At 46.8% G+C, this 13610-nt stretch overlaps 1 pseudogene; it reads left to right on the top strand.

Annotated features, from left to right (window-relative positions):
* Positions 1-3636: 3636 nt before the first annotated feature.
* Positions 3637-13610, top strand: part of LOC142576303 (uncharacterized) — an 86361-nt pseudogene continuing 76387 nt past the window's right edge.

Here is a 13610-nt window from a genome sequence, read left to right as displayed (position 1 = left end):
AATCTCTATAGAACTCCTCAGCCACTTGAACTATCTCATCCATATTAGTAATGATGTTGCCGGCTTTCTCTTAACGCATACATCTGATTCTTGCCAATTCCTAGTTTTTTCTTCGCTGCTTTTAGGCTTCTTCCGTTCCTGAGAGCATGTTCAATTCTATCGATATTATACTTCCTTATGTCAGCTGTCTTACGCTTTTTGATTAACTTCGAAAGTTCTGCCAGTTCTATTCTAGCTGTAGGGTTAGAGGCTTTCATACATTGAAGTTTCTTGGCCAGATCCTTCGTCTCCTGCGATAGCTTACTGGTATCCTGTCTAACGCAGTTACCACCGACTTCTATTGCACACTCCTTAATGATGCTCACAAGATTGTCGTTCATTGCTTCAACAGTAAGGTCCTCTTCCTGAGTTAGAGCCGAATACCTGTTCTGTAGCTTGATCTGGAATTCCTCTATTTTCCCTCTTCCCCTAACTCATTGATCGGCTTCTTATGTACCAGTTTCTCCCGTTCCCTCCTCAGGTCTAGGCTAATTCGAGTCCTTACCATCCTATGGTCACTGCAGCGCACCTTGCTGAGCACGTCCACATCTTGTATGATGCCAGGGTTAGCGCAGAGTATGAAGTCTATTTCATTTCTAGTCTCGCCGTTCGCGCTCCTCCTCGTCCACTTTCGGCTATCCCGCTTGCGGAAGAAGGTATTCATTATCCGCATATTATTCTGTTCCGCAAACTCTACTAATAACTCTCCCCTGCTATTCCTAGTGCCTATGCCATGTTCCCTCACTGCCTTGTCTCCAGCCTGCTTCTTGCCTACCTTGGCATTGAAGTCGCCCATCAGTATAGTGTATTTTGTTTTTACTTTACCCATCGCCGATTCCACGTCTTCATTGAAGCTTTCGACTTCCTGGTCATCATGATTGGATGTAGGGGCGTAAACCTGTACAACCTTCATTTTGTACCTCTTATTAAGTTTCCCAACAACACCTGCCACCCTCTCGTTAATGCTATAGAATCCCTGTATGTTACCAGCTATATTCTTATTAATCATGAATCCAACTCCTAGTTCTCGCCTCTTCGCTAAGCCCCGGTAGCAAAGGACGTGCCCGTTCTTTAGCACTGTATATGCTTCTTTTGGCCTCCTAACTTCACTGAGCCCTATTATATCCCATTTACTGCCCTGTAATTCCTCCAATAGCACTGCTAGACTCGCCTCACTAGATAACGTTCTAGCGTTAAACGTTGCCAGGTTCATGTTCCAATGGCGGCCTGTCCGAAGCCAGGGATTCTTAGCACCCTCTGCTGCGTCACAGGTCTGACCGCCGCCGGGGTCAGTTGCTTCGCAGCTGCTGGAGACTGAGGGCCGGGGTTTGATTGTTGTGTTCATATAGGAGGTTGTGGCCAAGTATTGCACCAGGGTGGCCAATCCTGCTCTACCCCTACCGCCCTGCTTCAAATGGCGCAGCCGAGCGGGTGGTGCAAACTATCAAAGACAAGCTCAAGAAGTGCCACACTGGGGATTTCCAGACGCAGATTGCCCGGATACTATTTCAGTACCGGACCACGCCCCACGATGTCACTAGCCGTGCCCCCTGTGAGCTCCTTGGGTCAGATGGTCAAGACACCCTTGGACGTCTTGCTTCCGGACCTCCGATCCACGGTGCTCTTGAAGCAGCTGAAGCAGAAGCTGGCTGCTGGCTGAATTCGCCCGCTGGGTAGACGTCTTCACATTCTAATAAAATATGCTCCGTCGTTTCCCTAGCTTTACTGCAGCAAGCACATGCTTCTTCTTCCTTCTTATATTTCACTTTATAGGTGCGTGTTCTAAGGCATCCCGATCTCGCTTCGAAAAGTAATGAGCTTCCCTTTGAGTTATCATAAATTGTTTCTTTCCTGATTTCGTTTTTCCTCTTAAGTAGTTACTCATGGCAGGTTTACTTTCCATTGCCGCCACCCATGAGATTGTTTCAGCCTTTCTGACTTTCCGCTTGACAGTCTTTGTTGCTGCGTTGCCCACCCTACAGGCCACATACTTGTTGGTAAGCTTCCTAGTTCGTTTCCTCCACTGTGAATCAATGTTTTTCCTGTACAGATACCTGAACACTCTCCCAGCCCATTTAATTTCTTCCATATTCCTCAGGCGTTCTTCATACTCAATTTTACTGCGAGCTCCCTCACTTAAAAACTAGTCCAGTCTATATCACCCTGCACAGCTTCATTTGTAGTCTTCCCGTGAGCGCCCAATGCGAGGCGACCCACTGACCTCTGGTTCCCGTCGAGTCCTGATTGTACCACTGATTTAAAGCAAACAACCGCATTTCCAAAAGTAAGTCCTGGAACCATTACCCCTTTCCACATAACTCGGAGGACCTTGTACCTATTGTATCCCCACAGCGCTCTGTGCTTCATTATGGCTGCATTTCTCTTCCCCTTGACTGTTATGGTTTTTTCCTGTGTTTCCATATATCCATTGCCTTCGTTTATCCATATACCAAGGTATTTATATTCTGTTACCCGAGGTATTTCTTGGCCCTGTATCTCCACTGTCTCTTCACTGTTTTCACTAAATACCATAACACCTTATTTTCTAACACTAAATTTAAAACCTAAATTATTGCCTTCCTGTTCACAGATATTAGCCAGACGTTGCAAATCACTTTGCTTGTTAGCTAGCAACACAATGTCATCCACATAAAATAAACCTGGGAGCTGCTGCTCAACTACTGTACCCGCCTGTTTGTATGAGAGATTAAACCCGATATTACTTCCTTCTAGCGCCCTCTCTAACCCCACCATGTACATCATAAACAGCAGCGGTGATAAAGGACACCCCCCTGTCTCAGTCCCTTGTTGACATGAACTTTCTCCTCGCTTCTCATCCCTTCCCATCCAACGCAAACGGTATTTTCTAGGTAAATCTCTCTCAAAAGCTGTAGACAATCGTCACCTAAGCCTTCCCCTTTCGGAATATCCCACAAGATGTTGCGGTCTACGTTGTCATAGGCTCCTGTAATGTCTAAAAAGGCCACATATAACGATCTGCTTTCTACTTTTAATATTTCAGTACACTGAGTAGGAACAAATAAGTTATCATCTAAACGCCTACCTATTCTGAAGCCATTGTGAAGTTCTTCCAAAATGCCATTATTCTCTGCCCAAGTTTGAAGCTTTAATTTGATTGCCTGCATTGCTAACCTGTATATTACCTATGTAATGGTCAACGGTCTATACGAGTGAATTCTATCTTTCTACCCCTTGCCTTCATAAATTAAATTCATTCTAATTTGTCGCCAACTGTCTGGTATTCGTCTATCTTTTAAAGTTTGTTCCACTGCTTACCACCCCCGGACCTTCCCACTGCGTCCACGCGCGACGCGTGTAGGCGGCGGCGGTGGTCATTTTCGGTTTTAAAACCCAGCAATAAACAAATGGTTTATCTATTTAGGCGCAGTATATTTAACAACAAAATGATATTGTTAGCATTTTATGTATTTTCTATGAAATTTTTTGTGTGACGTCATGATGCGTGCAGCAGCGGACTCCACTTGGGGTCGTCTGCTACCACGTGTGTGCACGCAGCCTCGGCCTTGTTTTTATGTAGCTCTATGACTACTAGCCTTCCCGCCATGCATTCCACAATATGGCGCGCAGAGTGGAGTTTTTGTAGTGGAGCATTTGTCGTGTCGTGCCATGAAGAAAGTTCAAAAGTCGTCATGGTCCTGATGCTGCCGGACGGCTTCATTTCACAGAAATATCACGCGTAGATGTTTCTTTTTTTTTTCATCCTGTACAACTGCGCCGAACACGCGCCTGTGACGCGCAGAAACTTTTCAGTAAGTCTGAATCGTCCTGCTAGTTACCGTGTATACACGTGTGGACACACAACGCTGAAGCAGAAGTAACTGATTCAGCGGGCCCGTCTCCTCAGCGACAGGCTGGCGCGCACTCGGAAAGTATACCCTGGTGAGTGATGTTCATCAGAGATCGTACGGCGCAACAGTAGGTAAGTTTTTATTTCAATTTTTTCTTCCTTCTTTTCCCGCCTGCTTAGCCTAGCGAGGGATTTCGTTAAGTACTGTAACCCTGCTCACTCTTTAGTACAAGCTGTTATGCATAGCCTTGTGCGGTTGCCCGGCGTTTCATCGACCAACCTTTCTAATTATTGTTGTCTCATCGTTGCGCACTTCTTGCGCGTACTACGCCGAAGTGAAAATAGCGTGAAGCAGCCGACCAGCATCGCTGCAGCCGCTGAGAAGCCGAGCGGCGGTGAAACTGATTTTTTATTGTACGTGCCTTCCGCGCCGACGAGGCCGGCTCTGCAAACAAAACATCCGCTCGTTGCACAAACGTTCACGGCCGTGGCGCTGAAATCGGATCCTCTAGTGCAGTGCGACGAGTGCCTGCGATGGTGCTTCCTCGACGAGACTAAATTCCAGAATTTAGCAGACGCGGAGGGGTCTAGCTTCACGTGCAGGTCATGCGAGGGCGTCAGGGAAGCCGTCCAAAAACTGGAAGGGAATTGGGCGGCTAAGTCAAAGCAAGCGGTCGCCAGCTCGCCGCCGGTGAATCGGCGTAGCTTTAGTGAAGCAGCGCAACACGCCCCGAGTGAGGCGACGCTGCAGCCACAGGAAGCTGGAAAGAGCGGCACCCACCTTGAGGCCGCCACGCGGAAAAAGCAGGAGCCCAGGGGACAATGCCAATTGTCGAGTCCGAATCACGCGGAAAAGGACACAGGGAAGCAGGGAAAGGTACGAGAGAGTGAAAGGGTGATTATCGCTGTCGACTCAAACATGGCTGGGTGCTCAAAAGCAATTGTGGAGAGGGTGAAAGGCGACAAAAGAGTGGCGGTAGGGACAATTCCAGGGCGGACACTGAGTTCTGTCATGGAGCAAGCAAAAGAAAAGCTCACGGAAAATGCCCACGTGCGCAACCTTGTCGTAGTAGCAGGTGGGCTAAATGACGTCCTAAACGGGAAAGGGCCAGGACTAGCCCAGCGCTTGGCGAAGGGGGTGGACGACTTGCACGAGCTATGCCCTCAAGTGCAGATCATGGTGTGCACGGTGCCGGAGGTGCCTGTGCATGACAGTCACGTACATAGAGCCGTAATGGCTGCCAATGAGGCAATATGGAAAATGAGCCGAGAGAAGGGCTTCGTGGTTGTCGAAGTAAACAGGGAAGTGAGAAGTTGTGGTTTTAAACGAGATAGAATCCACTTCAATTACAGGCTAGCACGAAAAGTGGGCTGGCGACTTGGGGGTCGCGCTGTTGCTTTTTTAGGGGGCCCGCGGGCACTCAGGAGGTCAGAGTAGGTAGTAATGAAGGTCCCCTAAGGGAACCTCAGAAGAGCATCACCTTCGATAACAGAAAAAGGAGGAAAGCAAGAACAAGAGCTCGCCATGCAATAGGCTACATAAACATGCAGGGCGGCAGAAGAAAGGAAAAGTGGGCAGAGATTGAGGAGCAGTTACATAGAGAACAAATAGGGGTGTATGCGGTTACACAAACGCACCTTAGAAACTCAGAAGAGCCGCCAGTTATTGAGAATTATGTATGAGAAGGGGGGGGGGCGCAACAGAACTCAGCCGGAAAGAAAGGGAGGGGGAGTCGGAATGCTCATCCATCAGGGAGCCAAATGGGAAAGAGTAAATTCATCATGTCAAGAGCATCTTTGGTTACCAGGTACAATGAATGGGAAAGAAACTTGGCTGGGAGTTACGTATTTGTAAACCGGAAAAAATTGCACAGAGAAGAATAAAGAGTTAGTGGAATGCATGAACACTGATATTAAGGGTTTCGGGAATGGTGCTGAGATTGTCCTATTAGGTAACATGAATGCCCACGTACAGGATTTAGATGGCTATACCGACAATAACGGGAAGTCACTGCTAGACCTTTGCGAGCAACATAACCTCGTGATCGTGAATACAGGGCCTAAGTGTGAAGGACAGATCACGTGGGAAGTGGGAAACCGGCAATCGACTATTGATTACTGTCTGATGACAGAAGGAATTCATGATAAGTTGAAAGAAATGGTCATCGATGAGGAAGGGTTTAGCAGCATAGGGAGTGACCATATACGCATCATTTTGAAAATGGGATATGTAGTTAGGAAAGAGAGCAAGGAGCGCAAAATGGCCAGTCCAAATTTGAACGCTGAACAAATAGCAAATATAGTCACTAGAGTTGAGGAAGAACTTGGCAAGTGGCCAAGTAAGGAGTGGGAATATGGTGAGCTTCTAAGTGTAATAACGACAGAGATGCGGAAAGAGAAACAACATGTTCGTTGGAAAGGAAAAAAGAAACCGAAAAGCTGGTCGAACAAGGAGATACGAGAAGCGATCGCCGAATGACAGAAAGCATCTCGAGAGCACAGGCAGGCAAAGAAGGCGCAGTTGCCACAGGATGAAGTAACCAGTAAATGGGAAATATACCGGGAGAAAAAGTCTATGGTTCAAATACTGGTGCAAGCAAAATCAAAAGGTGAAAGTGAACGTTGGTTGTCAGAAATACGTGAGAAAAAGAAGGCCGCACATAGAATATATTGGAATCACATAACATTATTAGGCAGGAAGTCAACAACAATACAACAACATATCCTAGACGAAGATGAAAACAGACTGGAAGGAGAAGCAGCAATAAATTAAATCCAAAAAGTAACAGCCAAATCTTTCCAAGGCAAGGACGAGGTTGTATTTGAAGAAAAAAAGAGCATGAAAGAGACCCAAGTGGAAAAGGAGCTGGTGCTGCCAAATTTAGACTGGAAGAAAGCGGAAGAGAAAATTCCTAAGTGCACAGCCACAGGGCTAGACGAGGTTCCCGTTAGGCTGATAAATGAACTGGAACCAAAAAGTAAGGAAGCTCTGGTGAAAGCAGTGGAAAAAACTTTAAAAGATAGACGAATACCTGACAGTTGGCGACAAAGTAGAATGAACTTAATTTATAAAGGTAAGGGGGAGAAAGACAGAATTCACTCGTTTAGACTGTTGACCATTACATCAGTAATATATGGGCTAGCAATGCAGGCAATCAAATTAAAGCTTCAAGCATGGACAGAGAATAATGACATTTTGGGAGAGCTTCAGAATGGCTTTAGAATAGGTAGGCATTTGGATGATAACTTGTTTGTTCTTACTCAGTGTATTAAAATATCAAAAGCAGGAAGCAGACCGTTGTATGTGGCCTTTTTGGACATTACAGGAGCCTACGACAACGTAGACCGCAACATTTTTTGGGATATTCTGGAAGGGGAAGGCTTAGGTAACGATTGTCTACAGCTTTTGAGAGAGATTTACCTAGAAAATACCGTTTGCGTTGAATGGGAATGGATGAGGAGCGCGGAGAAAGTTCATATCAACAAGGGACTGAGGCAGGGGTGCCCTTTATACCCGGTGCTGTTTATGATGTACATGGTGAGGATGGAGAGGGCGCTAGAAGGAAGTGATATCAGGTTTAATCTCTCATACAAGCAAGCAGGTACAGTAATAGAGCAGTAACTGCCAGGTTTATTTTATGCGGATGACATTGTGTTGCTCGCTAACAAGCAATATGATTTGCAACATCTGGCTAATATCTGTGAACAGGAAGGCAATAATTTAGGTTTTAAATTTAGTCTTAGAAAATAAGGTGTTATGGTATTCAATGAAAACAGTGAAGAGACAGTGGAGATACAGGGCCAAGAAATACCTCGGGTAACAGAATATAAATACCTTGGTATATGGATAAACGAAGGCAATGGATATATGGAAACACAGGAAAAAATCATAACAGTCAAGGGGAAGAGAAATGCAGCCATAATGAAGCACAGAGCGCTGTGGGGATACAGTAGGTACAAGGTCCTCCGAGTTATGTGGAAAGGGGTAATGGCTCCAGGACTTACTTTTGGAAATGCGGTTGTTTGCTTTAAATCAGGGGTACAATCAGGACTCGACGGGAACCAGAGGTCAGTGGGTCGCCTCGCATTGGGCGCTCACGGGAAGACTACAAATGAAGCTGTGCAGGGTGATATGGACTGGACTAGTTTTTAAGTGAGGGAGCTCGCAGTAAAATTGAGTATGAAGAACGCCTGAGGAATATGGAAGAAATTAAATGGGCTGGGAGAGTGTTCAGGTATCTGTACAGGAAAAACATTGATTCACAGTGGAGGAAACGAACTAGGAAGCTTACCAGCAAGTATGTGGCCTGTAGGGTGGGCAACGCAGCAACAAAGACTGTCAAGCGGAAAGTCAGAATGGCTGAAACAATCTCATGGGTGGCGGCAATGGAAAGTAAACCTGCCATGAGTAACTACTTAAGAGGAAAAACGAAATCAGGAAAGAAACAATTTATGATAACTCAAAGGGAAGCTCATTACTTTTCGAAGCGAGATCGGGATGCCTTAGAACACGCACCTATAAAGTGAAATATCAGAAGGAAGAAGAAGCATGTGCTTGCTGCAGTAAAGCTAGGGAAACAACGGAGCATATTTTATTAGAATGTGAAGACGTCTACCCAGCGGTCGATTCAGGCACAACTGGCCTCCTTGAAGCCCTTGGGTTCAGCGGGAGCAGTGGTAAAGCAAAAATGTCCGCAATAGACATTAGTAAGAGGCATTTGGAGGATTGGTGGAAGAAAAGTAGGGAAACGACAAAAGACGGAGACGTACAAAAGCACAGCTCACAATAGGTGATCAGAAAATTTGGACGTGGTAGTTCATAGCGTTCTTTTTTATTCTTTTTTCATTGTTTAACCTAGGTAGGATATTAGGCAGCATAGTAGCAAGACCTTGGTGGCGCAACCTACCGCCCCGTTCCAAAGGGGACGCTCATAACATCCATCCATCCATCCTACAATAATCTATAATCTGTCGTACAGATTAGGCGGAAAGGTTATTGAGCAACGACTACCGGGTTTAATGTATGCGGACGATATTGTACTGTTAGCAGATAGCCAGGAAGATTTGCAAACTCCAGTTAATTACTGTGGAGACAAAGGAGACAGTTTAGGTCTCAGTTTCAGTGCAGCAGATAAATCCAGTGGGATGTTTTTCAATGATACAACTGATCAGGAGCTTACAATAAAAGGCCATGAAATACCCCGAGTGGCCGATTACAAATATCTCGTGGTATGGATAAACAAAGGGCAGATGTGCATGGAAAAGCACGAACAGTCTTTCATAGCAAAAGGGCGAAGAGATGCCGGAATAATGAAACAGGGCATTGTGGGGGTGCAACAGGTAGGAGGTACTGAGAGGTATTTGGAAGGGAGTAATGTTGCCGGGGCTTACTTTCGGGAATGCGGTACTGTGTTTAAGGTCAGAGGTTCAGTCGAGACTAGAAGTAAATCAGAGAGCTGTGGGAAGATTAGCACTAGGTGCCCACGGTATAACCACAAACGAAGCACTACAGGGGAATATGGGCTGGGCATCGTTCGAAGCACGGGAAGCTCAGAGTAAAATCCGATACGAAAAACGTCTGAGGAAATTGGACGATAATAGGTGGGCAGCTAAGGTATTTAAATACCTATACAGAAAGAGTGTTGACTCATAATGGCGGAAAAGAACTAGGAAGCTAACCAGTAAGTACGCCAGACACGAGGACGAAGAAAGACAGAGCATTAAACGACAGGTTAAAAATGTGGAAGGTCAAAATTGTACAAATGCAATGGAAAAGAAGCATAGTGTGGAACTATATCGATACTGGAAACAGCAGATCAGAAAGGAAGCGTTTTATGATAACTCAAGAGGCAGTGCCCTACTCTTTGAAGCTAGGTCACTATGTCTTAGAACGTGGAGCTATAAAAAGAAATTTAACGAAGAAGACACATGTACTGTGTGTGGTAAATATGTAGAAACAATGGAACACCTCATACTAAAATGTGATGCCGATGTCGATGCGGCCACAGTCACGCATCCTGAGGCCCTAGGGTTCAGAGATAACAATAGTCATGTAAATAAACATGCGGTGGAAATTAGCAAAAGGCGATTGGAGGATTGGTGGCTCAAAAGCAGAGAGGTGACATAAGGGTAAAAGGGTAGGAAGATGTATTTAAAGAAAATCGGAAATTTTAATAATGCACAACACAGGTAAACAAAAGTAAAAGGCAAAATAAAAAGCTGAGCATGGTGGCAACTGCCGTCACCCCGTTTCAAAGGGGATGCTCCTACTTTCCATCCATCCATCCTACAGGGCTCCCCATTCCGCTGAAATTGCTGCAGAACTGCACCAAACGGCACTGGAGGAAGCATTGGTGATGATCCGCATAGGTGCGTCCTTAGGGGATGCTCTAGGAGGGTGGCATGTGCCAGGACATTCTTGGCTTCTTGGAGGGCTGCATCTGCTTCGGATGTCCACTCCAAGATTGCAGATGGTGCCTTTGGAGCCTTCAGCATGTCAGTCAGAAGTAGAATGATGCTGGCTATATTAAGCAGGAACTGACGGTGGAGCTTCAGAAGCCCGAGAAATTCGTGGAGCTTGCGAAGCAGCGTTGGGCGTGGAAAATCCCGCAAAGCTTGAACCTTTCTGTCCAATGGCTTGATTCCCTCAGGTGTGACAAGGTGTCCAAGCAATACGACGTTGTGAACACCAGACACATCTGTCTGTGTTGATACTCCAGCCAGGTTCCTGGAGCTGCGAACACAGCAACCACAGATGGCCAGTGTGCTGCTCTGGTGAAGAACTTGCCACCAGCAGATCATCAAGATAGGCAACAACGAAGTGCAGACCATGTGTGACTTCATTAAGGAAGTGTTTAAAATTTTGGCCAGCATTCCGTAACCCGAAAGGCATGCGGACGTACTCGAATGGGCCAAAAGGTGTCGTGATGGCAGTCTTTGCTATGTCCGCTGGTTCCACAGGAATTTGATGATATGCCTTGACTAGGTCAATCTTGCTAAATGTGGTTGTTCCAGCAAGAGTGGTAGCAAAGTCGTGAATGTGTGGAAGCGGGTACCGGTTGGGGGTGGTGCGAGCATTCAACGCACGGTAGTCTCCACAAAGGCACCAATCTTCGAGGTCATGCTTGGGCACCATGTGCAGGGCAGATGATGCCTAACTGGAGCATGTGGTCAAATTCTCTGCGAGCTGTGGCGAGGCGCTCTCCAGCAAGGTGTTGTGGCTTGCAGGACATTGGAGGACCAGAGGTGACAGTGTGGTCCGTCACAGTGTGTTGCACCAGAAGTTCCAGGTTGCTAGGTTTGCTAAGTTCAGGAAATTCACTGAGGATTGAGGCAAATTTAGGTGTTGGAGAATGCAGAGCTGCTTGCGTTGAAGCAGACAGAGGTGTGAGGATACCTTGCATTGGAGACGCTGGTCGTACAGACCACAAATTGACGAGAGCGGAGATTCACATTCAAACCGAAATTGATAAGAACGTTCGCACCTAGTATGGCGAAGCACACGTCCGCGAGAATGAAAATCCACCGAAATATGTGACGCAGGCCCAAGTAAATTGTCAGCGAGTGTTAGCCATATGTTGCGATTGTGGATGTATTCACAGCTTGCAAAGGCGCAGCCCTTGGACAATGTTGCCAGTCGAGGCGGAAGGCAGCAATGACACCTCTGCACCAGTGTCCACTAGAAAGTGATGACCTGTGGTCCTGTTTGTGATGTAGAAGAGGCGGCTTCACGTAGTGGTTGAGCCACGTGCCGGCATTAGTGACTTGTTTCTATGTTTCCCTGCCAGCAACAAGGCTGTCAACATTTGGCAGCGCTGACGCTGAAACTGGTATGGTACCAGCAGCAGCCATCGAAAGTGTGTCTCGGGCAGGAATGGGAATGCAAACATGAGCCACCCTTAGCCAATCGAGAGCGACTAGGTGTGCCCATCTGCATTGCTGTCATGGTGTCCATCAGCCGGTCAATTTTCTTCTTGTGGCGAGATTGTCGGGCCTTGAGGTCTGATGTAACAGTGGTTGAGGACACCGTGGAGCTTGTGCCAGAGTAGTCATTGACAGTTTTTCAAAAGGCATATCATCCACAGCTACCAAAACCACGATGTGTCTGAGGCAAGCGTTGCAGAAAAAGCTCACTCAATATAGGGCTCTCGGAGTCTTGGGTACGGTCGCCGAGTAGCTGTTGCATCTGATGTAATAGCTGCGACGGTCAGCGATCGCCAAGTTCTTCCGTGTTGAGGAGTTGCTGCAAACGGCTTCTCTCCAACATGGTTTTGTGTGGGAGCACTGAGGCCTTGAAATGGTCGTACGGTGCGACCAGATGTGGGGCTCTCAGGGCGTTGAATTCATGAGCCAGCTTGGAGGAAAGTGCTGAGACGGCGTGCAGGTACATCACGCGTTGCGATGTGATGCGTCGCAGATCGAACAGGGTTTCTTCTTGCATGAACCACATGGCAGGATTCTTCGGCCAAAACGGTGGCAGCTGCACTTGGGCATTGGAAGTGGCATCCATGGCTGCGACGGGGCAGGGATGTAAGCTACGACTGTTGACTGGGGCTGAGGAGCTGGGGCGTCATTGATGGACGCTGTAGTGTTCGTTTCGTCTTCCATTGCGTGTGCTTGCTACATTCGAGTCACGAAGCTATACGGGCGTGAAATGTGTCCGCTGTAGAGACGCATGCAGAGAGAAGTAGAGCGAGGTTTTGGGTGCAACCGCCGAGCAGCCGAGCTGCGGTGAAACTGATCCTGTATTGTGCTGAGGAGGCCAGCGCTGCAAACGTAAACATCCGCTTATGCAGACGTTCACGGTGGCAGCACCGGAATCAAATCCTTTACATGGATACTGCACAAAGGCTGTGTCCTGGTCCAGTTCTTATATCTCGATAGACCTGGTTGTCGTTTAACCTTAGAATATAACCTTAGAATGATGCAGTGCATACTATGGAGTATGCCCCTGCCGAAAGTAAGGTCCTTCGATAAAAGTTTATAACCCCCTCACTAGAGCTTGCTCTCTCTTTTCTACTTCATTCAAGTCTGTGATTGGTGCATTGCTTGCATGTGATGTGCTAAATGGCTAGAGGTCATATTTAATATATTGCAAAAGGTTCAAAACTATTGTGCATGCACTAATCATCTATTCAGATTCTTGCCGATGCCGGTGTTGCGCGCACCCGGTCGCTCGAGTGGGTGCGTTGCATTCAGTAGGTTGCTGTAACACCCTCGCTGTGTTCACCCAAATAGCCAACTAGTGCTCATTTGGCTTGGCTCCCATTGGGATTTTTAAAAGACGGCACTAGTGCACTTTGGACATTACTTGTGAGCGACTGTAAAACACGGAGAAATTTTTTCGAGGTGTTTCTGCATTATATGTTCCATATAAGTGGTCTTAATCACAGACGGGGTTAGTTTGTTTGGCTGGTTAGTACATGTGCAAGCAGTCTTTGTGATTGTGATGTTCTAGAGTTATGGAAGGTCGTCGCCCCATTTGCAAGTAGTACTTGTGTTGATGGGACGTCACTCAAACACTATACGATCAGAGCAGAAACAAGTGCTATAATCTCCCCTGGTGGTCGCATAAGTGTCATCTCGAAGTATTGGCCAGCGCATGCTGGGAGCGCGTGTTCTCTACGGATGCGTGCTTGCACCAACTTTGACGATACTCTGAGTTGGGACCTATGAAAGCAGTGCTGTGTTGTTTTTGTACCCTGCTTAGTTCGCCTGTTTATATACTCGCCTGAATGTGTGC

This window comes from Dermacentor variabilis, chromosome 3 (assembly GCF_050947875.1).
Source record: "Dermacentor variabilis isolate Ectoservices chromosome 3, ASM5094787v1, whole genome shotgun sequence".
NCBI classification, from domain to species: domain Eukaryota; kingdom Metazoa; phylum Arthropoda; class Arachnida; order Ixodida; family Ixodidae; genus Dermacentor; species Dermacentor variabilis.
The sequence above is the reverse complement of the archived record's forward strand: the minus strand, read 5'-3'. Positions and strand labels throughout refer to the sequence as shown.